A 25,043-nucleotide genomic window follows, 5' to 3' on the forward strand; every position below is an offset into this window, starting at 1 on the left:
CAGGGACCCTTGTAAACTGCCCTGAAGGAAGGGCTTCATCCCTGGGGACTGGGACCTCTCATCCTACGGAGTGTGAAGCTGTGGGGTCGGGAAGCGCAGGTTCCCCCCGGTGGGCACGGGAAGCCGTAGCGAGAAGGCTCACTCCGCCCTCCACACCTTGGCTCGGGGACACGTGTCTTCTAACTACTGGGGTCAGAGCAGTCACTGTACGGTGGCCATAGGTTCAAAATGCATATTGTACCTTGAAGGACAACGGTTCAAAATATATACTGAAAGTTTCTCTTTTCTCTTTCACTTCATATACTTCTATCAAAATGAAATTCACTAACATGTAATTATCCACTTTAAAGTGAGCAATTCAGCGGCATTGAGTGCGTTCACAATGTCGGGTGACCATCACCTCTATCTAGCTCTCCAACATTTTTATCGCCCCACAAGAACACCCCACAGCCATGAAGTCATCGCTGCCGTCCTCTTCCTCCCGTCTCCTGGCAACTGCTGATCGGCTCTCTGTCTCTGCAGACCTGCTTATTCTGAATGTTTTATATGCATGGGATCGAACGATGCGTGGGTCTTCCGCGCCTGGTTTCTTTCACCGAGTGATGTTTCCACGGTCCATCCCCGTTGCAGCATGGACCAGTACTACTTCCCCTTTTGTGACTGAATGATACTCCGCTGCGCGGTAGACTGCGTTTGTTTATCCATTCTCCTGTTGCCGGGCACTTGGGCTGTTTCTAGCTTTTGGCTATTAGACACTGTATCTTGAAGGACAGTGTCCTAGCTCCACAGTGGTCATTGTCAAGCCGAGGCAGTAGCTAAGCCTTTCAGGAGCCTTTTATATTCTAGCAGGCTGGAGGTTCTGGGTGACAAGGTGTGAGACAGGACCCGTGGGTCCCGGGGTCATGGTCCCATTGTCACTCTACCTTCACCATGACGGGGATCTGCTGGCCTGAGGCACATCCTGCTGGACCCTGTGTTGTTGAGTGAGATGCCCTGTGAGGTCGTGGTGAATGCTGTTGGCAGAGGCTGTGTGGACAGGGAAAGAGAACCCACGCCTGGAGCACTGACCAATGCAGGAAGGCAAATTGCCTCCAGGGCAGAAAGGCTGATGGTTCTGATATACTCGCCTTGACACAGGGATGCTGGCTGGCTGCGCGGAGGAATGGCCGGCGCCCTGTGCGGGGCTCAGCGGTGGTGTTGCTGCTGACAGCTGCACACTCAGCAGGGGCAGAAGCTAGAGCAGCCCCGGTGAGAGGGGCCTGAGGTCGGTGGGCCGCTGCAGAGTCCCCAGCCTCAGCGGCACGCAGCTCTGTTCCCGCACTCATTGTTCAAGCCCTGGGTGATGAGAGAGAGGCTGGCTGACCCTCTCCAGGCGAGCATCTCGCCTTCGTGGCTGTGCTCACACCAGTGCCCCCCAGAGACCATCACCTGCAGGGGAGCCCACCTACCTCTCGCCAAGACCTCCGGGTCCCTGACCTTCCAATCCTGCTCCTTTCAAGCCACTTACCCCTGCCCCAGACGCATGGTGTATGCTAATCTTCTGCCGTTTCTGCTGCCACACAAAGTTGATGACAAGCTTCCTGCTTGACGCTCTGTCTTTCAGGGCCACCCCCAAGTGAGGGGGGCTGGAGCATGGTGGGTGCTGTGGTCTTGACGGGCGTGAGTCACTAGGCGGCCAGTGGGTGGGGAGGGGTGGAAATTACCCGTTAGGAAACCATGAATGGCGTGTGCAGAAGGAAGGCCGAGTGGCCATGGAGTAGAGGCAGAATAGGCTGAACCCCCCCCTGTGGTTTTGTCATTTATTGAATGGTGCAAATCCACAGCTATTTTTTTTTTATTGCTCTTGGTAATGCTTTTAAAATTTTGCAATAAACCCATTCAGTGGCAACCAGCAGAAACATGAAAATCGCACTTAAAAAAACGATTGAAGTTTGATTCCTTTTCCTCGAGAAAGTGGAACATTTAACTTGTATGAACTCGGTGTGGACCTTGAGCTCCAACGTGGGGCAGTGGTGACAACGCTGAGTGGGCGGGAGCCAGAGGGCACGGCTGTGGGTGTGGTACCAGCTGGTCACCAGTGAGCGGTCCCCCGAAGCCTGGGGCAATGGCACAGGTGCCGCCGCAGGTCAGGGGCACGTGACTCCGAAGCCCGTCATTTTTTTCAGAGGGAACGTCTGTTCTTTGAAATGGATTTTGCTTGCTTTTTTATTCCAAGTCTTGTTGTACGCGCATCCTCAGAAGAACTTGGCGAGCCATTGAGTGACTCCTGTTCAGATTAGCGACATCAGTTGTTTCAAGCAAGAAATCAGTTAAATTAATTCCAAAAATGTTTTGCTTTTTTTTTTTTTAATCCAGTGGATGGAATATAGGTAAAGCAATTGGAAGTTCATTCGAACAAATGTGAAATAGCTGATGTCCTGTCAATCCTGGTGCAAATTCAGTAACAAAACAAACCCTTCAACATTGAAATTTTGTTCATCTTGAAGGGGTTTACAAGATGAATTTGGAAGGATCACAGCACTGTGATAAAAAATACAATATTTTGACTAAATTAAGAAATCCATTATTATTGGGAACTGCTTGTGGTTTGTATGAAATTCCTAACTGCATTTAAGCTAGCTTGATGTGTGGCCAATAGATATAGAAGGTGGAGTCATCAAAATGGACTTCCCTGGCGGTCCAGTGGTTAAGACTCTGCGCTTCCACTGCAGGGGGCACGGGTTCGATCCCTGGTCGGGGAACTAAGGTACCGGCATGCCGCGTGGTGCGGCCAAAAAATTAAAATTAAAATTAAACTGAACTATAAAATTTGTTTCAAAGGTGATGTGTCATTAAAGAAAAAACCCTTCAGCGTAGCAGCTTGTACGTTCTCTGTTTGCTGCATGCCATCTGAGTTCAGAAATGTCTGGGCCATCGAAGAATTACCTGGGATGGTATTGAACATTTTGGAAAAGGAGTCTTTTGCATTGGATTGAAATTCGCTGGGAGAGCTTTCATCAAACGTTTTGACAAAGAGTCAAAGCACGTGAGCTTTTGAATCTTTTAAGAATTGTCATGATTGAAAACAAAGTCTGCAGAGTTGAGGCCACTGATGCTTATCCCTCTGAAAGCAAAGGAGGAAACAGACAAATTTAACTGGAGGGCTCAGACAGTGCGTAAGATCCAATTTCAAGTCGTATAATTGTGCTTCGGAAAATCGTACTTGTGGGAAGAATGTTTTGAGGGCGCTTTTAGGTTTAATTGGATACATTTACTTCCTGAAGCTAAATGGAACAAAATTGAGAGAGCTGTTCAAGGGAATCACGTGTAGAGACCACCCATCTGAATGTTGCCTGATAAATAGACTTGCCGAAGAAAGGCTCTCTGAGTAGAGATGCACCTGAAAGAATATTGGGGTTGAAATATGTACACGTTTAGGTAAAACAAAAACAACAAACCAAGACTTCAAACAAATAAACCTAAGATTGCAAATACCCTCCGTTCAGCAGAAATTGCTTTGAGCTTATCGGGTATCTCAGCATTTATCAAGAATATATTTTCTCAAATAGAAATACTATGGTTTACAGAGAAAGGGCTAGCAAAGGCCTCAAGGAATTCAGATTAATTCCCATAAATTTGAATGATCTGCCAGCAATTTCATGAAAAACATAAAAAATAAGACCAACTTGGAATAAACACCAGCAATGAGCATTAAAGGTCCGCGCGGCCGAGATGGGTAACGGACCAAGGATGATAAATACAGACACACGTTTTATTTCACTTTAATGTACTCAGATGTATTTTCCTACTTTTAGAAAGCATTTTATTTTGGGACATAGTTTTGGGATCGAACTATTTTACAGAACCTCCATTACAATACAACCAACTTGCAGGTGAAAGCGCGTTGCCAGCCCGGGTAACTTTGGTTACGGCTGACACCCCTCCGCGGCTGTGTCTGTACTTATAATGCCTGGTACGGTGCCAGGCACTCAGCTCAGTCATGTGGAACTCTAAAATTGGTGTTTATCTTAATGTGGTCTCAAAAAAAATTCTTTTTCATGAAATTTCTGGCAAATCATTCAAGTTCATGGGAATCAATCTGACTTCCTTGAGGCCCTCACTAGCTCTTTCGCTGTCGACCGTCGTATTTTTATTTGAGGAATATCCTCTCGATGGAGTCTGGGATGTCCCGCGGTGGGGATGAACCCAGCGTCACCCTAGCTGGGCTGAGCGAGAGAGATGGCATCGGCCACGCCCCCCTGGGCGCCGTCTGGGGAGCACTGCCCCTCAGGCGCCAACTCTGGACCGTAGCCCCGGGGGCACAGGCCCCTTCAGGTCAGACGGGCTCCTCAGCGTGTCCCTGCAGCCAGGACCCAGTGGCCTCCAGACATCTCTTTCCCTCTGCACCCAGACCCTGGGGGAAGGCAGGGTCTCAGCCTTAGGTTGTGGGGAGCAGAGGGCTGGCTGCTCCGGGCCAGCTGTGCGACTTGCTCTGGCTTCTGGTAGCAGATGAGCTTGCGGGCTTCAGCGCAGAGGGTTCCGTGGAGGGGCCTCTAGACGGGAGGGGGATGCAGGGACAGGCCGGCCCAGGCCTGAGGGCCACCTTCCACTGTCTCAGATGGGGGTGCCCGGGGAGCACTGTGCTCCTAGGCGTGGGACCGGTGGGCTGGACCCCTGCGAGGATGGATCAGGAGGGTGGCCAGCGGGTGCGGCCACGGGGCCTGGACCCAGCCTGGCTCTTGCTTGCTTTCAGACCCCGGAGCTCACCCAGACTCCTGCGGCTGCTGCAGAGGGCAGGGCCTGAGCTGGGGAGACCGTCTTGGGGCGGGGTGCCCCTCAGGAGGCGCAGTGCTGCCTCGTGGAAGGCGGGAGGTGGGGACGTGGCGTCTGCAGCCCTCGCCGGCCGGCCTGGTCTGTGGGAGGCCCGGCGGGGTGAGTCATGGGAGCTCAGAGCTGAGCGGAACGGGGCCCAGCTGTTCGCAGGGCGGCGCGGACGTCCCTGTGTTATTGCAAACTGAGCGGGGGTAGGGGTGTGGGCGGGTCCCGCGTGCTGACCTCCCTGGGAAAGGCTGTTGCAGGCCGCAGGCTGCCGGGTGGGTACGGCTCCCCCCGGGTCCAGCCTGCACCGTCTGGCACTGAGGACTTTCCGGGGACCCGAGCCCTTGTGTGCTGGAGCCGGGAGGGTCCTGGGCACACGGCACAGCTGGTCCCCCTGGTCAGGTCTGGGTAGCTGGACAACGTTGGCTGTCTCTCCTGATACGATGGCCTGGGATGGGGAAACCGAGGCACCCAGAAATCAAGTAACAGGCCCAAGGCCCCGAGGTCACCAGGCTTGGAACCCAGAGTTTCCTGGGAATAAATCACTGCTGTCTGTTCTGAGAGCTGTGGTCCAGCCCAGGTGACGAGTGCTTGGCAGTGACCCAGTGCCCCCTCCAGACACGCACATTAGGCTGTTTCTCCCACTAGCAGGAGGCAGCCTCTGGAATCTTCTGCTCCCGCCCCCTGGCAGGTATTTCCACTTGATGAGAACTGATGGGCCATGTGACATTTGGGCCAGATGAGGGTGTTCAGAGGCTCCAGTCTCCAGGGCTGCAGGAACACTACACCTCACAGCGAGCAGCGGACACCCACCCTGGCTGCTGGATTCTGGACGCCCCTTTCCACACCCGAGCTCCCGCTCAGGAGGCCCTCCCTGCAGACCAGACCCCCCCGCCCCAATCCTCTCGGTCCCTCTCTCCCTCCCTGCGAAGTCCCTGGAGACTCCAGGCTCGGAGCCACTGCCTGCATCACCCCATGGCCTTCTCCTCTGTGTCTGTGTCTGTCCTCTTCTCATAAGGACACCGGTCCTTGGGCTTAGGCCCACCCTAACCGAGGAGGATCTTTTCTCCATCCTTAACTAATTACATCTGCACAGACCCTATTTCCCAAGGAGTCACATCCCGAGGTTCTGGGTGGACACGAATTTGGGAGGGGCACTATTCAATCTACTTTCTTATGAAGAGGCAGCTAATCAGAGAACGCAGGAAGCACAGACCTCCTCGGCTTCCTGGTTACTGGCCCCTGATTGACAGGTATGTTAACACTACCTGGCTGGATGGTCGTAACACAAGAGACTTCATTATTTGCATACGTTCAGGGCTCATTTAGACTTACCCACTTTTTTTCACCCAACTTTCTATGCACTCCTTCTCTTCTTACAAACATTCCTTCCATCTGGAATCACGTAAGGATATGCCTGGAATTCTCCCTTTAGGATTTCCTGCAGAGATAGTCCGTCGCTGGTGAACTCTCTCTGTGTTGTTATCATCCTGAAAATGTCTTTATTTTGCCCTCATTCTTGGAAAGCATTTTCGCTGGGTACTTTCTTTCAGCTCATTGAAGATGGCCTTTCACGGGCTTCTGGTTTTCATTCCTGTATCGGACAAGTCAGCCGTTAATGTTACTCTTTAGAAAGTAATCTGTCTCCTTCTCTGGCTCTTTTTCAAATACATTTGACCTTTGAACACCACGGGGCTTAGCGACTCCGAACCCCGGCTCCCACCATGCTGTCAAAAATTTGCATATAACTTTTGACTCCCCCCGGAGCTTGACTATTAATAGCTTACGGTTGACCGGAAGTCTTACTGATATCATAAACAGTTGATTATACATATTTTGTATGTTATATGTATTGTACATGGTATTTTTAAAATAAAGTAAGCTAGAGAAAAGAAAATGTTATTAAGAAACTTGTAAGGAAAAGAAAATACATTTAGAGTATTTATTTATCCATTCTATAAGTTTACATTATCTGTTTACAGGATGAATCGTCTGCCGGTACCTATAGCAATATTGTCTTATATGATACAAAACACAGTACATGTTAATATGTATGACTAGCAGTGGACATCAAAAATGAAAAGATAACGTGAAAAAAATCATTTATATACAGGTGTAACGATTCATGCATTCATAACAAAGACACGGCAGTACGACTGCTTTATGGTCACCTGGTGTCATCAATACAATTGCCTCACAGTAGCCTAACCTAACACTAATAAATGAATCGTTATAAAATGTTTATGGCATATGGTATTACTGTCATGTTCATAATACAGTATTGGAAACATTGTTACATTAGAAAAAACACCTCTGATGATAGGCTGGTACTGTTTCCGTAGTATCTTCAATTAGGAGAGAGAGAGAGAGAGGCATACAGTAAGGTAATGTGATTGTTTGGAAGCAAAGTTATGAAACAGTAAGAAAATGAGCACATTATTAATTTTATATTAAATATCATTCACCTTATGCCTACGTCAGGATAGAACCGTATCTACATAGATTTTATGCATTCATGATGTGCGTCTTTTTCTTAATTTTTTCGATATTTCTAGCTATGTGGTTTGTCTGCGAGTTTTTTCCTATTGTCTCGAATCTCCAAAAATTTTTCCAATATACTTGTTGGAAAAAAATCTATGTTGAAGTGGATCCGCTCAGTTCAAACCTGTGTGGTTCAAGGGTCAACTGTATTTCTCTTTCTCTCTGTAGTTTTGCTAAGATGAGTCTAGGTGTAGATTTCCTTTTGTTAATCCTACTTGGGGTTCACTGGGCTTTTCTGGGGGATATTTTGTGTGTGTGAGTTCCACCAGTTCTATAAAATTCTCAGACGTCCCCTCTTCAAGTATTACTCTGAGCTTCTGTTTTTTCTCACCCTCTGGAGCGTGGTTAGACCAAGTCATTCTTTTCTCCATGTCACCAAACCTGACACCTTTCCCATCTTCTTGCCTCTCTGTGCTGCAACCTCTATAACATCTCTGCTCTGTTCTTTGCTTCAGTACTGTTCCTTCAGTTGAATTGGGTATACTGTGAAAATCAAAATCCAATAAATAATTTTAATGAATGTATTTTTCATTCCCAGGTTTCTCCTTGTTTTTACCCTATTGGTTCCTTTTGAATAGTTTCCTGTAGATTTTTCCATCTGGCTCTGATTTCTTTAGGCTTGATAGAGACGTAGTTGTTTTATAATCTATCTGATTTTTCCAGTGTCTGAGCTCTGTGGGTGTGTTTCCTCTCCTGTTGCTCACTCTTTGGGTTACGCGCCCTTCTGCGCTTGGACTGAGACCTGCTTGCTGTCGTGAGTAGATAATTTGTGGAATTCCTTTGAGGTCGAGGCTAAGTGGGGAAAGTCCACATTTGGTCCTTCTGGGTCCTGGGCCACCACAGAGCCAGGGTCACTTTGAGGTAAATTCAGGTGACTCCAGCCCCACGCTCTGTCCTGAGGTGGCTCCCCTGTGGTCCCTGGGGGGGGGGGCCTTTAGTGCGTCTGTTTCTGGTTCACTTGTGTCCTGAGAGTGGGGCCCTTCATGCTCTAGGCTTTACGAGTTGTGCCTCCTGGGGGCTGTCCAGGGCGTGCGGGCCTGGGCTGGGGTCTCTGTGTCTTGAGGCTATTGAAACCCAAGGTCCCTTTGGTTTTTCCACAAGTTCTCAATTAAGAACATGTTCAGCTGCACTCACGTCTGTGGGCCTGCCCCCCTTAGACTGTGGCCTCCTTATTCCTTACTATCTTGTTACCTCATTGCTTTAAAAAACTTTTTAAAGCACTTTTGTTCCTCAGTGAGAGATTGGCCTGATTAACCTAATCTGTCCTTTTACCAGAAGTGTAAGTGAAGGAAACCTCCCACATCCCCGCATCTTCTCATCCATCCGTCCAACCATCCATGGAAACAACTTAGGTTGTTTCCACGTCTTGGCTATTGTAAATAATGCTGCAGCAAACCTGGGGGTGCAGATGTCTTTTGAAGATAGAGATTTTATTTCCTTTGGATAAATACCCAGAAGTGGAGTTGCTGGATCATATTGTAGTTCTATTTTTAAGTTTTTGAGGAACCGCCGTGCTAAGTTCCATAGTGGCTGCACCAATTTACATGGCTACCAACGAGGGGTTCCCTTTTCTCAAAGTCCTTGCCAACGTTTGTTATCTCTTATCTCTTTAGTAATAGTCACTCTAACAGGTGTGAGATGATATCTCATTATGGTTTTGATTTGCATTTCTCTGATGATTAGCGATGTTGAGTATCTTTTCATGTACCCATTGATCATTTGTATATGTCTTCTTTGGAAAATTGTCTATTCAGTTACTCTGCCAATTTTGAAATCAAATTATTATCAACTTTTGTTACTTCGTAGCATGCATTCTTTTTTTTTTTTTTTTTTGGTGGTACGCGGGTCTCTCACTGTTGTGGCCTCTCCCGTTGTGGAGCACAGGCTCCGAACGTGCAGGCTCAGCAGCCATGGCTCACGGGCACAGCCGCTCCGCGGCATGTGGGATCTTCCCAGACCGGGGCACGAACCTGTGTCCCCTGCATCAGCAGGCGGACTCTCAACCGCTGCGCCACCAGGGAAGCCCAGAGCTTCGTTCTTAATATAACTTAGCTATTAGTCCTTTATCAACTATATGATTTGCAAATATTTTCTCCTATTCTGTAGGTTTTGCCTTTTCATTTTGTTGATGTTTTCCTTTGCTTTGCAGAAGATTTTAGTTTGACGTAGTTCTCCTTGTTTATTGTTACTTTTTGTTGCCTTTGCTTTTAGTGTCAAATCCAAAATCTTTGCCAACTTGTTGTCCTGAATCAACTTCTTCCAAACTTCTGCTAATGTTGATATTTTGATCTCTTCCCATGAATCAAGAACGTTCCTAATGGTATCTAGAATGGTGAACACTTTCTAGAAAGCTTTCAATTTACTTGTCCCAGCTGCATCAAAGGAATCACTGTCTATGGCAGCTGTCACCTTACAAAATGTATTTCTTAAATAATAAGACTTGAGAGTGGAAATTCTACCTTGACCCAGGGGCTGCAGAACGGATGCTGTGTTATCAGCAAGGAAACATCACTGATCTCATTGTACATCATCTCCATCAGAGCTCTGGGGTGACCAGGTTCATTAACCATGAGCAGTACTATTTTGAAAGGAAATCTTCTGTTCTGAGCAGCAGGTCTCAACAATGGGCTTGAAATATTCAGTGAACCATGTAGTTAACGGATGTGCTGTCATCCAGGCTTTGTTGTTCCATGTATAGAGCACAGGCAGAGTAGATTTAGCATTATTCTCATGGGCCCTGGGATTCTGGGAATGGTAACTGAGCACTGACTTCAACTGAAAGTCGCCAGCTGCATTAGCCCCTAACGAGAGAGTCAGCCTGTCCTTTGAAGCCAGGCATTGACTTCTCCTCTCTGGCTATGAAAGTCCTGGATGGTGTCTTTTGCCTGGAGAGGCTGTTCTGTCTACACTGAATATCTGTTGCGTGGTGTAGCGCCTTCATGAATGATCTCAGCTGGATCTTCTGGATAACTGGCTGCAGCTTCTCCATCAGCACTTGCTGCTTCCCCTGGCACTTCGACGTTACGAGACGGCTTCTCTCCTTAAACCTCTTCAGCCGACGTCTGTCCGCTTCAGACTTTTCTTCTGCAGCTTCCTCGCCTCTCTCAGCCTTCACAGAATTGAAGAGCGTTAGGACCTTGCTCTGGATGAGGCTTTGGCTTAAGGGAACGTTGGGCTGCTCTGATCTTCTATCCAGGCCACTCGAACTTTCTCCATACCAGCAATAAGGCTGTTTTGCTTTCCTATCATTCGTGTCTTCACCGGAGCAGCACCTTTAATTTCCTTCAAGGACTTTCCTTTGCCTTCACACCTTGGCAAACTGTTTGGTACAAGAGGCCCAGCTTTAGGCCTGTCTCAGCTCTTGACATGCCCTTCTCACCAAGCTTCGTCATCTCTAGCTTTTGATTTAAAGTGAGAGCCGTGCAACTCTTCCTTTCACTTGAACCCTTGGAGGTCATGGTAGGGTTATTAATTGGCCTGATTTCAATACTGTTGTGTCTCAGGGCAAAGGAAGGCCCTAGGAGGGAGAGAGAGAGACGGGGAACAGCCGGTCGGTGGGCCAGCCGGAACACACACATTGATCAATTCAGTTCACCGTCTTGTATGGGTGCCGTTCATGGCTCCCCAATTACGATAGTAACCTCGAAGGTCACAGATCACCATAATGGATATAACATTAATGAAAAAGTTTGAAATATTGGGAAAATTCCCCAAATGTGACACAGAGACACAAAATGAGCAAACGCTGTTGGAAAAATGGTACCGATAGACTTGTTCAACACAAACCTTTAATTTGTAAAAAACACAGTATCTGCAAGGTGCAGTAAAGTGAGGTCTGTCTGTATTGAAAGGACTATCTCTTCTCTATTGTATAGTTTTGGCTCCTTTGTTGTAAGTGAATAGACCATATATATGTGGGTTCATTTTGGGGCTCTCTATTCTGTTCCCTTGGTTTATGTGTGTGTTTTTATGCCTGTACCATACTGTTTTGATTACTATAGTTTTGTAACATAATTTGAAAGCAGGAATTGTGATGCCTCCAGCTTTGTTCTTCTTTCTCAAGATTGCTTTGGTTATTTGGTTTCATACAAACTAGGATTGTTGGTTCTTTTTCTTTTTTTTTTGGCTGCGCCACATGGCTTGTGGGATGTTCCCTGACCAGGGATTGAACCCAGGCCACACTAGTGAAAGCCTGGAATCCTAACTACTAGGTCACCAGGGAACTTTCCTGGTGTTTTTTGTCTTTTTTGTTTTTAATGACTGTTGTTTTATTTTATTTATTTATTTTTAAAAATGCACCATTTCATTTTATTTTTTATTTACTGCTTTTTAGGCTGTGCCGCACGGCATGTGGGATCTTAGATCCCTGACCAGGGATCAGACTTGCACTGCCCGTAGTAGAAGTGCAGAGTCTTAACCACTGGACTGCCAGGGAAGTCCCTGTTGGTTCTATTTCTATGCAAGATGCCATTGGAATTGTACTGAATCTGCAGATCGCTTTGGGTAGTGTGGACATTTTAACAACATGAATTCTTCCAATTTATGAGCATGGAATATCTTTCCATTTATTTGTACCTTCTTTAATGTCAAGGAAAATTATTTAAAGCTTGAAAATAAGAAAAAAAAAAAGCTATCCTTTCTAAGTCATCCTGGGGCAGTATTTAAGGCCACACAAGGAATTTCCTTATCTAGAGAATGTGCCTGTGGACTTTGCTGTTTACTATTAATTAAGAGTTTGGACTTTGTGAAGTTATGTTAACTTGCAGATTTGCATCTGGCGTAAGGTGACCCCCAAGGGTTACAGTTCTCTTGCCGGTGGGACCCTGACCTGTGTCACCTTTAACTCACCTGCCCTGATCCTCAAACTGTTGCAGCCTCTTTTTGGTTCCTGTATTAATGAGCTAATGAATTGTTGATCCATGTTCATTTTATATTTGTGTGACAGCCTTGCTTTCAGTTTTCTGAAAGTTACACTCTGACAGCCTCAGAGAAGAGTGAGCCACCTGCAGCTGTGTCCTGTGCAGAGATCACATGCCGGTGTTGGGTCTCGGGCCAGACCAGACCCCCGACGTCTGTGGCCCCCCTGCACTCGGCTCCCCCGTCACACAGGGCCCATTATACCATCGGTCGGAGGTTCTCCTAAGGACCAAATGAGACCCCATTAAGCTCTGCGGTAACAGCTATAATAATGATACTAGGAGGAAGCCTCAGTCTCCATCACCTCCACCCATAACAGGGAAGGCCCCATTTAAAACCTGGGGCGGGGATCAGACAGACACCCTCCACCCTCTGCCTGCTGGATCCTTCTACGTGGGTGGTCCTCAGAGCTGAGCTCCCAGGTCAGCAGCCCCAGGCCCCTGGCTTATCAGGAACTGGCTCCCTCGTCGTTTAAACAGCTTTATGAGACGTAATTCACATGCGCATGGTTCTCCCACTTAAGGGGCCCATGGCGTGAGTGTGGTCACAGGTGTGCGCAGCCATCACTGCTCTCAACCTTAGGGCACTTTCATCACCTGCAAGAGCACCCCACGCTTTTTAGCCGTGACCCCTACCCCACGCCTCCACCCACTCATCTGCTCTCTGCCTTCATGGATTCGCTCCTTCTGGACATTCCACGTGAATGCGATCATCTAATCTATGGTCTTTGGTGACGGCTGGGAGCTGGGGGAGACTGCAAAGCACCACGGAGGAGGAATGGCGGTGACCCTGCCGGGGTGGAGGGAGGGGAGCCTCGGACCCCCAGCCACGGCTCCGGGACAGCTGGTGGCCCTTCATTCATCCCACTGGCATTTCCTGAACGCCAACCATGTGCTCGGCGCCACGTCGGAGGTTGGGAGACGCCCGTGAACAAGGCACAGGCGGTGCCGACCCTCCCTGGAGGCCCAGCCCAGAGGGGAGCGGTGAGCACTCAGGGGGGCGAGGACTGTGACAGGGCAGCTGTCCTGGTGCCTCTGGTCACCTTGGGCCCACCCGGTGGAGGGCCGCTCGCGAGGTGCCTCCTGAGGCGGGTCCAAGCCCGGACGAGGCGTCATCTGTTTTTACTTTGCCGCCGCCTGGGCCAGAGTGATGTCATCGGAGCTCTCGGCCTGGCGGGTGCTGGCGGCCGGCCACCGTGACAGCTCGACTGGGAACCCCAGCTGATGAAGAGGGCTGTGGCCGTCCAGGCCCCAGTGGGGACCGAGGCCTGGTCCAGGAACCCTGGCCTGAGCCGATGGGCAGGGGTGGGGTCTCCCTCCTGCTGGGATGAGGGGCTAGGCTGCTGCGCTCCCACTCCCACAGCCCCTCACCGCCCTCATGTTGCTAAAGGGCCGGCGGCAGGCCAGCCTGGCCGGGCTCTGTGAGCTGACGCCCGGGCCCAGCCCTGTGGGGAGGCTCTCCCCCCTCCTTGAGGGTTTATCCCCCTTCTGCTGCCCGTGACTGCAGGGCAGGGCCACTGGGGCTGCTGGGCCAAGGGTATGGGCTGCCAAGGGCCTCAGGCTGGGCCACACCGAGTCCTGCACGGATGGGGCGAGAGTCCCGAGGTGTGAGTGGCCTGAGATCTCCAGCTCTGGCCCTGACCCTGGGGTTATGAGCTGACAGCGACCGCCCCACCCCGTGCCAGCCCAGGAAAGCAGGTCATCACCTGTAACCCTCCAGGTGTCCGTGTCCCCACTTTACAGATGAGGAAGCTGAGGCCCAGAGGCCTTGTGCAGAGTGGAGATTGAAACTCACGTCCGGCTGACCCCAAAGCCATGCTCTTGGCTCTGCCCACATGCTGTTACTGGCTCAGGGTAAGGAGTCCTGGACAGCGGGGTCCTGAGCCCTTTTCCGTCTGCACTGTGTGGCCTTGGGAACAAGCAGTCTCTGAGTTGCAATCTCCTCTCCTTACAAAGTGGGGTGGTGGTGGTGCTGGTGACACCTTCCTAGTGGCTTGTTGGGAGGGTTGGGTGAGATGACCGATGTCCTGGGGCCCACATTTGAAGAGCCGGGGGAGGACATGGAGGGAGGGCCGAGCCCCCGCAGGTCACAGTGTCTCTGGATGGGCACCAGGTCTGGGAGAGGTGGCTGGGAGTTGTTGACGTGGCCCGGCTCGCGGGGGATGTGATGCTGGGGCAGGAGGGTAGACGGAGCCCATCTCCCGGGCCTGCTGGGCCTGCCCAGAGCCTCCCCCTGGGGAATCCTGCCCCCCTCTCACCTGCTACCCACCCCTGGTTGACAACACGTTAACAGACGCTCCTGCTTCAGGGTAAGCGGCCTCTCCGTGGCACCTGCATGCACCCTCCAGGGGCTTTCTGGGAGAGCGCGTTAATGCGGCGTGACGGTAGCCGAGGACGCCTCTGGCGGGGTGCGGTCCTCTGGACGCCACGTTTGGGCTGACTTTCCTGCCAGCTCCTCAGGTTTGGAGACCCTGTAGCCAGGTACGCAGCGTCCCCGCCACATCCCACGCCCACCTGGCCTCTGCCTGCTCTTTCCATTGGCCTATGTTTTTTGTTTGTTTGTTTGTTTTTTGCGGTACGCGGGCCTCTCACTGCTGGGGCCCCTCCCGTTGCGGAGCACAGGCTCCGGATGCGCAGGCTCAGTGGCCACGGCTCACAGGCCCAGCCGCTCCGCGGCATGTGGGATCCTCCTGGACCGGGGCACGAACCCGTGTCCCCTGCATCGGCAGGCGGACTCCCAACCACTGCGCCACCAGGGAAGCCCTGACCTATGTTTTTATTCCCTAAAAGACGCTGCCATTTGCATTTGTGCTACCCCTTCCAGGAGGCCTTCTCTCTGTGTGTCACAGTGTGGGCGTCCTGCTGGGCCTCTCTAATCTCGTTCTTCAGTTAATCTTATCCCCTAAGCCAGCCTGCAGGCCATTTAAATGTCTGTGGGCTGTTGACCCGGAGAGACATTTCCCAGACTAACCACGCCCCGCCGCTCTTCCATACTTTGAACTCTTCATTATCCTAAATGATACGGCTGAGAACATCTTTGTATATAGAGCTCCTCGCCCACCCATTCCAAAAAAATGATTTTCCCTTGGACGGACTGAAAGGCTCTGAGCCGCTAACTGCCTCTCTGTGCGTCCCCAGGGCACTCGGGGGACACGGAGCTGGGTCCATCACCCCCTGGCTTCTGCTGCCGGGCTTCTGACCCAGACTCCCGTGGGCCGTGAGTGCTGCCCCCGCCCTGGCCTGTGAGCCGGCCTCCTGCCCTCTGACTCGCCCGGCTTTGTTCAAAGTGTCTTTCTCGTGCTTGAACTATTAAAAGAGAAAGAATTCTGTCTTCTTTCCCCCCTGGAAGGCTAAAATGTGCCCCTGTGTTTCTTGCCTTCTCCATTTAGGGAAATGTCAGCCCAGGTTCACTGTCAGCATCTCCCCCCACCAGCCCCCCAAAGACCCGGGCTTCAGCCTGAATCCTGCTCTTCCTGCTGGGTGAGAAGCACAACTTCTCAGCCTCAGCAAGTGCGAGAGTGCCCTTGGAGGGGCGGGTGCGCCTGAGCTGGTGGTGCCCCTTCCTGTCCTGGGCCCTGTGGGTGCAAACCCACGGCAAGCCGGTTGTTTCCACAAACCCTCAGGCCGGGCTCTTGCGGTTCCAGGCCGGCCCTTGCACGTGGATCCTCTCTTGGACCCATTTCTCAGATTCCTGCTCAAGTCCTGCTTCCCACACCCCCTCCGGTCCTCCCGGAGCTCCAGCCCTGGGCTGTTACTGTCACATATGGTTCTCACCCCATCAGACCCAGGGGCCCTTTTCTAACATATTTTTACCAGTTCCTTTATGATCCAGAACTGAAATGCAGAGATGATACAGCTACTCTCACACATGATCCTGTGAATGAAGAATGTTGCCTGCACTTCAGTAAACAGAGGTGGTTACAGCCGCCGAGCCATCACAACTGGGAGAGATGAACGTCTGTTGTTTGCAGCCCCCCGTTTGCGGTCACTTGTTACAGCAGCCCCAGGACATTTCCACGCCAAGTCAATCAACTCGTGGTGCAAAGGAGATGCTTTAAACGGCTTCCCAGGTGCTGCTCTCCATGGGCCTCTGTCGTGGGTGCTCTCAGCAAGCCCTTTACACAGAGCAGCAAACAGGCTCAGAGATGCTGGGTGACCTGTCCAGGGCACACAGCCAGGAAGAGGGCGCTGGGTTCCAACCCACGTCTGTCTGACCCTGGGCGATGCACTCAGCCTGTTTTGTCTGTGGGTCCCATCAGGGGCGCAGGGGTGGGTGACGTGGGTGCCCTCCGCCCCCTCTCTACATTCAGGGGGTCCCTCCTGGCGCCTTCGCTGGCTTGTGCCTCGGCCCCGCCTCTCCCCGGGACCTTGTTGGGGAGGGGGCTCTGTCCTCTCTCTGTGCCAATGAGGTCACCGCTCCTGGCGCTCAGTAACCAAGACACAAACCTGAACCGTGGCCCCCGCTGTGGGCTGGGCAGCGTGGGCCTGCGTGGGCTAGGGGTGTCCAGGGCCTGGGCCCAGCGGGAGGGCCGGGCGGTGGCTCTGGGGCCTGGGTTGGTCTGTCCTCCTAGTGTTTGTGTGACAGCCACAGGGCTGGCCCTGATCGCTGGGGACGCGTCTCAGCAGGTCTGAGGGTTCGTCGAGTTTCCTGAGCTCCGCTGCAGGGCCTGACAGGAGCTGCTTCTTGGGTCAAGCGCCAAAACTCTCCACACCCATGCAATTCCCAAGAAGAACAGTGCTAACCCCTTAAGTACGTGTGAGCATGTCTACGGAGTTTGGTTTTGGCCCAAATGTTGTTATTCCCCCAGAAACCCCCGTTATTCACGTTTTGCCCGTTTATGTTTGGGTATCCAGGCAGATGCCCGCTCTGCCACCCGGAGAGAGGGGCTGCGTCGCCCCCGAGCTGACCGCCTGCACCCCCCTTGCCCGGCCCGAGGCCCACGGGGACCCCGAGGTGGGAGGGGGGAGGAGCTGCAGACTGGCTTTCCTCCACCCCTTTCAGGCCAGAGTGGGCATCCGCCCTCTTCTCTCTGCCTCTCCGTCTTCTCCTCCCCACCCCCCATTTTTTATTATTATGAGAGTTTTCAAATGTTCCACATTTCAAACAGAAAGGAAGAAAACGCCAGCAGGCCCACGCTGGCCCACGCGGCCACCGCCTGGCCTCAGCGACACCCTGGCAGTCTTCTCCCAGCTCCCTCCTCACGGGCGGGAGGTGGGTGTGTGCATGCAGGGCTTCTCAAGCACCCGTCTCCCTGCTGATGGGGTAACAGCTCCCACCGGGCTCTCCTCCCCAGTCTCCCCCTCCCTGGCCAGACATCTGTAACCAGTCCCTCTACATAATGCGCTCAGCTCCCCAGGCTGCCCGTGCTTCTGTCCGGACCCTGATGGATGGATAGCCGCGGGAGGCTTCTGCCCCTCCTCCCCTTCCACTTTTTCTCTTCTCATTCGAAAGAAAGTTGCAGACACCCCATGCTTCACCTCCAAACCCTCTGGCTTTTTTGGCCTCCGCTAAAAGGAAGGTCGCGCTCCATCATCAGCGTGATACCGTCCTGGCCCTGGAGAACTTTGCAGTCTCCTCACTCTATCTTTCATTTCTTCAGTTGTGCAGAGAGGCACCTTCTGGCTTTCTGGGTTTTGGGACCTAGAATGTAATCCGCATCTCCCGCTTGGCTCCGCCTCTGATCTATTTCACGGGAGAACACCCCCCGCCCGCTTCACGTTTTCCCAGGACACTGACTCATGGACGTTTTGGAGAGCAAGCCGGTCGCCTCGTGCACTGTCGTAGTCTGGATGTCCTCGGGCGTCGTTTTCCTTGCTTCCCCTGTCCCCTGTGTTTCACCTGCAAAGGCTGGATGAGGTGAAAGTGAACGTTTTTGAGAAGATCACTTCCTGTCCGACCTGGCATCACATCACGGGCCTTTCTGAAGCTGGCAGGTTGCTTCAGCGGACACTCGCCAGGTTCCCCCTGCTGTGCCAGGAACATCCAGGACCCGGCTCCTCCCTCTTCCTTGCTGCAGGCCGGGGCCTGGGTGCCGCTGAGGTGTATGTGGCTGCCCCGTCTTGGCTCTGCTGGAGACCCCACACAGCCTTCAGGGCTGCTGGTGCCGCCCTGTGCCGGGGGGTCACGGAGCGCCCTCGCTGCCTTCCGGCCCGTCGGACCTTCAGCAGAAGGAGGCTGGCCTAGGTCTGAGGGTGGTGGCCTGGGGTCTGCAGCTCTGCCTCGCGCTTTCCGCAGCCTTGCGGACACTTCTGACTGGACGGCGTGCAGCTGGGATGACCGAGTCGCAGGTAATGGTGAGGGGGTCAGTCAGGAGCTTTCTCCATCTCCAAGGCCTCAGCTGTGCCCTCTCCTCCGTCTCTCCTTCTTCCTCCAGGGAGCCCGCCTGTGTTCAGACATGCTGCAGGAGAAGGCAGAGTTGGGGCCTCTCGTCCAGGACTTCTCACTGCCAAGCTGCAGAGATCCGCAACCCAAGATGCACTGACCAGCTGGCAGCTCTGAGCCGTGTTCGAATCCCAGCCTTGAGATGCAGCCAGAGCTGCTCAGATGTTTCCACTCAGGGTTTGGCAAAGATGTCCCGACAGGGAACAAAAGCTAAGAAAGGCAGTGCCCTGGGGGTCGAGGGCAGGGAGGAGGGCTGCTGCCCTTTGGGAGTTTGCTGTTGGGCCTCCGCCGGTCTCCTCCTCCGAGGGTGCGGCCACGACAGGCGGGCAGGGGGCGCGGGGCGGGAGCGGCCCTCCGGCCTCCCCGGGATGCCGGCTCTAGCCATCGCTTCTGGCGTTGGTCAGTTTGTGTTACACAGAGCCATCTACAGAGCCAAGGGGGACAAAACTTTTGTGTGTAACCCAGGGAAACAGAATCCACAGCCTGGGCAGCTCCCGGGTGTGGGCCGCCAGTGAGGGGTCCCGGAGCCCAGGAGCTGGGAGCCGGTGGTGTCATGGAAAGAGGTCTTTGGCTGCCAAAACTCAGAAAGAGCTGGACGCCTAGACCAATGCTAACGCAGAAACCCCCAGCTCACCTTCATCTGCCGTGCGTTCTCAGGAGAGACGAGTTTAAAAGAGCCCAAACTTCATCCTTTCGATTCAGGTATTTTCTTAATGGAAATCTCGCCTCATTCCATGAGGATTTTAGGCAGCTCCCGGGAGATGCGTAGAGAAAAGTATACAGTGTGGAAGCAGGAAGAACACTCAGGGCCCAAAGTCTGGAACCAGCGGGGGGATGGTTGCACAACGTGGAGAATTTCGTAAATGCCCTTGAAGTTTCCACTGTAAAGTGGTTACAATGGTAAATTTTATGTTTTGCGTTTTCTACTACAGTAAAATACAATATTAAAAGAAAACAAGAGTCCGGGCCAGGGAAGATTGTCATTGGAATGGGGTGGAATGGAAGAGGGCTTTTCACCAAAAGGCCTTCCCAGCTGATGAAATGGAGGTGGGGTTTGCACTCCACTCTTCAGTCGGCAGCCAAAGGGCAAAGAAAACCGCATTCATATCCTTCTGAAAATAGAAGCTGAGCCCCTACGGTGTCAGGCCTGCGTGGGGGACACAGTGCTGGTAATGAGGAGACCCAAATAGCCCTGCCCTTGGGGATCCCGCGGCGGTAGGAAGCCCTTTATACAGCTGCCCCTCGTGGTGAGGACAGCAGCGTGATTTCCACGCGGGGCGTTTGTTTTCAGGCCCTGGACTCTCCAAGAAATCTCCCCCGGCCTCCTACGGGGAACAGGGTCCAGAATTGGGCACCACGCAGGAGACGAGGAAATAATCTGATACTCTATGGACTTTGAATCAAGAAACTCAAATGAGAGAAAAGTTGGGCTTATGACACAACAGGACATGCACTGAAAGTGACAGGCCTGGAAGATGGCAAGACACCCGGAGAAGAGGGAATCAAGTGGCTGCAGACGTTCCAGAAACTTCCTGGAGGAGAGAACGCTGAGGCAGACGCCCGGGGCCAAGGGAGGTCTTGTGCGCAGGGGGAACCATTTTGCCACCTTCCCCCACCCCGTTCCTAGGCAACCGCGCATTTGCATCCCGAGGACCTACGCGCCTGGCAGGAGAATTGGGAGGGGCCTCCCCGTGGGGCTGCTCCGGTGTCCTCACAGGGGCAGGTAGCGTGGTGGCTGCTTCCCCAGAGAGCAGGGGAGGCTGCAGTGACCTTTGTGACCCAGTCTTGGAGGCCACGCAGGCCTGCTTCAGGGCGGGAGGGGACCACCGTCCTGGCGGCAGGAGGAGGGGAAGTAGAAGACGGAAGAGGGGCTGTGATCAAAGTGCTCACAGCTGAGAAGGGGCGACAGTTGATGACAGGCATGTGTCCTGAGATTCGGGAAGCTGGGTGACGAGAGGTAAGCCACGGCAGACACACAATAGCACATGGGGGCTGTGAACAGAGAGAAGGTCCTATGTAATCAGGCAGACAGAAAAGACTGATTCCCCATCAAGGACAGCCATGCTGACAACAAACTCTCAAAGAACAGCAACGGGAAGGCATCTCCTAAGTGCACCCCAAACAGCACTCCCCTTCCTTCCATCATATGCCCATGAAAGGCCATTTAAAAAACGTGGGATAGGGCTCCCCTGGTGGCACAGTGGTTGAGAGTCCGCCTGCCGATGCAGGGGACGCGGGTTCGTGCCCCGGTCCGGGAAGATCCCACATGCCGTGGAGCGGCTGGGCCCGTGAGCCATGGCCGCTGAGCCTGTGCGTCCAGAGCCTGTGCTCCGCAGCGGGAGAGGCCACAGAAGTGAGAGGCCCGCGTATGGCAAAAAAAAAACAAAAACAAAAAAACAAAACAAAACAAAACAAAAAAACATTGGGTAAAGACAATGTCAGACAAACAAGATCTGAGGTAGAGCTCCACAGACGCTCAGGAAAAGGACTCAGAAAATATATGATTCAAGAGGAAAGAGAATGATCCAAAGGGAGAAGGAGATGCCAGAAGGAATGGTTTGCAAAGGTTTTGTTTAGAGTTTCTCACATGTTTACCAAACACAGAAGGAGGCTGTGCTTGGAGGTCAGGGAGGGAGGGGTGGGGGTGGGCTCAGGCACAGCCTGCATCCCCTGCAGGCAAAGTGGCCACCACTGTCCCAAGGGCGCTCCTACACGCCTGCACGCGCACACACGCATTCAGTCAGACTGGTGCTGCTGTTGGAAGAAATGGTAAAAAGAAGAGACCCAGCCCAGCACCAGCCTCGTCCGCTGTGACTGTAGAAGACAAATCTCATTTGAGGGATGAAAAAGATAGAACTCAGGTACCAGCCAAGAATAACAAGAAAGGTGGGAGGGTTGATAGGAGTGAAGTATTTCAGATTCCTCCTCTCGTTTCAGGGAAAGGTCGAGAAATCAATTTTCAGCTTAGATAGGCACGTCAAACCTCTAAGGATAACTGCTAAAAACAAATAGAGTGGAAAAAGCAGCAGAGGGGAAAGACAGAACTGAAGAGAACCTCAGTCCCTAGAAAGGCAGGACAGGGCTGGGCGGGGAGCCTGGAGGGGTCAGGATGGATAGCAAGAGCTCAAGGAAGACAGAGTGATTTCAAGTACGCCCGTCATCACACTAAACATACAAGGACAAAACTTACCAGTTAAAAGATGCTGACAGATTGGAGAACTATATCAAACCTAGGCTGTGCTGTTTACATAAGAAATTCCTCACGAGGGAAGAAAACAAAGGCAGGGCCACCAAGGACCCGGATCCTTGGCAAGTGAAGTCTTGGGTCACCCCACCAGCAGAGGTCATGCAGAGGTCAAGGGGCAATGGAACCCTAGGTGGAAGGAAGCCCCACATTGTTCCTGTCCCCCCTGCCCCTTTCCATTTGCCCTGCAGGAAAAGCGCTGGTACAGCCGGTTGTACGTTTCAGGGGGGAGCGTGTCCTGTAATCATACTGACACTGCCCACGATGATGTGGCAGCTCCTGGGACATGGTCCATCCTCTGTGCTGGGGACATGAGCTTTTCAACCAGAGGGAGGACAGGACTGGGTGAGTGTTGAGGGGCAGAGGGGTGGAATGTGTCTCATGTTTTTTTTTTTTTTTTTTTTTTTTGCGGTACGCGGGCCTCTCCCTGTTGTGGCCTCTCCCGTTGTGGAGCACAGGCTCCGGACGCAGGCCCAGTGGCCACGGCTCACGGGCCCAGCCGCTCCGCGGCATGTGGGATCCTCCCAGACCGGGGCATGAACCCGCATCCCCCGCATCGGCAGGCGGACTCTCAACCACTGCGCCACCAGGGAAGCCCTGATTTTTTTTTTGAAAAAAACAGCTTTATTGGGATGTAACTCACATGCCAAAAAGTTCACCCATTTTAATGTCTGATTTAGTGGTATTAATTACATTGACAATGTTGTACAACCATCCCCACTATTTATTTTCAAAACACTTTCATCACCCCGACAGAAACTCTGTCACTGCTACGTAACAACGTCCCCTCTCCCGCAGCCCCTGGTAACCTCCGATCTACTTTCTGTCTCTGTGAATTTGCCTCTTCTCAATATGTCATGTACAGTATTTGTCCTTTTGTGTCTGGTTTCTTTCGTCAGCGTCATGTTTTCAAGGTTCGTCCATGTGGTAGCACGAATCAGTGCCATTCCTTTTTAGGGCTAAATACTATTCCACTGTAGGGATGGCCATGTATTGTTTATCCTGCGTCTGCTGGTGGGTGCACGTGTCTGCACCTTTAGCTAGCGTGGGAAGTGCTGCTGTGAGCCTATGTGTACCTGGACTTGGGTTCCCGTTTCCAGTTCCTTTGGGTCTGTACCCAGGAGTGGACTCACTGGGTCATCTGGAAACTCCACGTTTAGCTTTCTGTTTTCCAAGGTGGCTGCACCATTTTACATTTGTTGGTGTTTTGCTTGCCCCTCTGTACCCATGGTCCGCCTTTCGCCCCTCTGCTCTGTCCTGAGGGTGGTCCTGGGTAGACCATATCAAAGGCACCTTGCTCCTCTGGCTTCCAGGTGGACTCAGCCACTGGGTGGGGGTGGGAAGAAAGGAGGGAGGGGAGTAGGCAGGCTCTGTGACCCGCCCCCCCCAGGTCATCTCTGCTGGCCGTGTATCTCCTCCCAGGCTGATTTCTCCACGTGGGGTCTGGAAACTACCTCCCCTCCTCCCGGGGGGCTGGGATGACAGCCCCCAGTCACCATGCTGTCCCTAGGGCACCCGTTCTCCTGCACCACTGCAATCGTCCCTTTGGGAATAAACCCTCCTTGAATGATCTTGTCCTGAGAGAGCACTTGCCTCCTGTTGGGGCCCTGACTCAGGCGAGTTGGAAATCAGACCCCCTGCAGGTTCCGATTGGCGTGGCCCTCTCTGTCTCATCCACATCCAGCCCCACACCAAGCCCAGCGCCCAGCACACGGCAAATCTCAGTAGATTTTTTTTTTTTTTTTGATAAATAAAGGAATGATTTCAGGATTCAGATCAGGTCCCTGTATTCTAAGCACAACAGAGACTCAGAGCCCCTGGCCTGGGTCCTGAGAACAGGAAGACTGGCTTTCCCTTTAGGGGCCTCCCATCTACAGGACGAACCAAACAGGGCATTCCCAGAAGAGGTGGAATTTCCTCCGGCAGAAGACCTCGAAAGCCCTGCAGTCGACGTTCTGCCCACTTGGGCTTACCTGGGCAGGGGACCAATCCTCTCGAAGTTCAGCGTCTTCATCCGTGAGATGGGGAAATTGCTAGCCTTACTGTGATGACTGCAGAGAAGGCTTGCAGAGAGGGGCTCGCCTTGCCTGGCGCATACAGGGAGGCCTGGGGCAGCCTCTGTGATGACCTCATACCTCACACCTGATGATACGTCCTTAGGGCGCTGAGTGCCCCTCCTGAAATGCTCGTGGTCTGACAGTGTTGACGTGTCTTCTCAGCACGGCCCGCCACATGTCTTGTAATCAGGGCAGAGGCACAGATGCCGAGACCAGCGGGTTCCAAACCGCCGGTCACTTCTCACCCTGCCTGCCCCAGGGCACACAGAAGGAGGCTTAGCTTCCACTGAGAGAGGCGGGCAGGAAGGGTTTCTTGGGGGGTTGTGGGGTTGCTGGGGGGGATGGAGATGAGGGTACTTCCTTCTCACAGGGTGCCTGGGGAAGGGGCGCCAGGGAGCCCCCGGCAGCCTGACTTGTGTTCTGTGGCTTGTGGCTGGTGGACCAGCTGTGATTGGAGCCCAGCCCTGCCGGCTGTGTTCTTAGTAAGTAGCATCGAGTACAGATGCTCGGGAAGCATTTGCTGAATAAATAAACACCGGACATACGAGTCCAGAGAAACCTACAAAACAGGAAAGAGCGCAAAGAAGTTTATAAGTGCCCGTTAAGATGCCCACGCTGGGGTCTTCCCTGGTGGCGCAGCGGTTGAGAGTCCGCCTGCCGATGCGGGGGACACAGGTTCGTGCCCCGGTCCGGGAGGATCCCACATGCCGTGGAGCGGCTGGGCCGGTGAGCCATGGCCTCTGAGCCTGCGCGTCCAGAGCCTGTGCTCCGCAATGGGAGAGGCCACAACAGTGAGAGGCCCGCGTACCAGAAAAAAAAGACAAAACAGAACGCCAACGCACGGAAACAGCTCCAAACCCATAGATAGGGATTGGGACGAGTGAATTGTGGTGGGTCCGCGTGGCAGAATGTTACTCAGCAGTACAAGGATGGGTAACGGTTCCGTGAATCAGCAGGGATGAATATAGAACAGAAGTGAGGGAGCGAGGCAAGTGGGAGACAGGTGATAATCGATGCTCGTGCCGTAAACACCACACCTGCCGCTGCCGCAAGATGACCACAGACTTGACAGCTTAACGCAGTGCACACGTGCGATCTCACAGTCC

Source organism: Delphinus delphis, chromosome 6 (genome assembly GCF_949987515.2).
Source record: "Delphinus delphis chromosome 6, mDelDel1.2, whole genome shotgun sequence".
Lineage (NCBI taxonomy): Eukaryota > Metazoa > Chordata > Mammalia > Artiodactyla > Delphinidae > Delphinus > Delphinus delphis.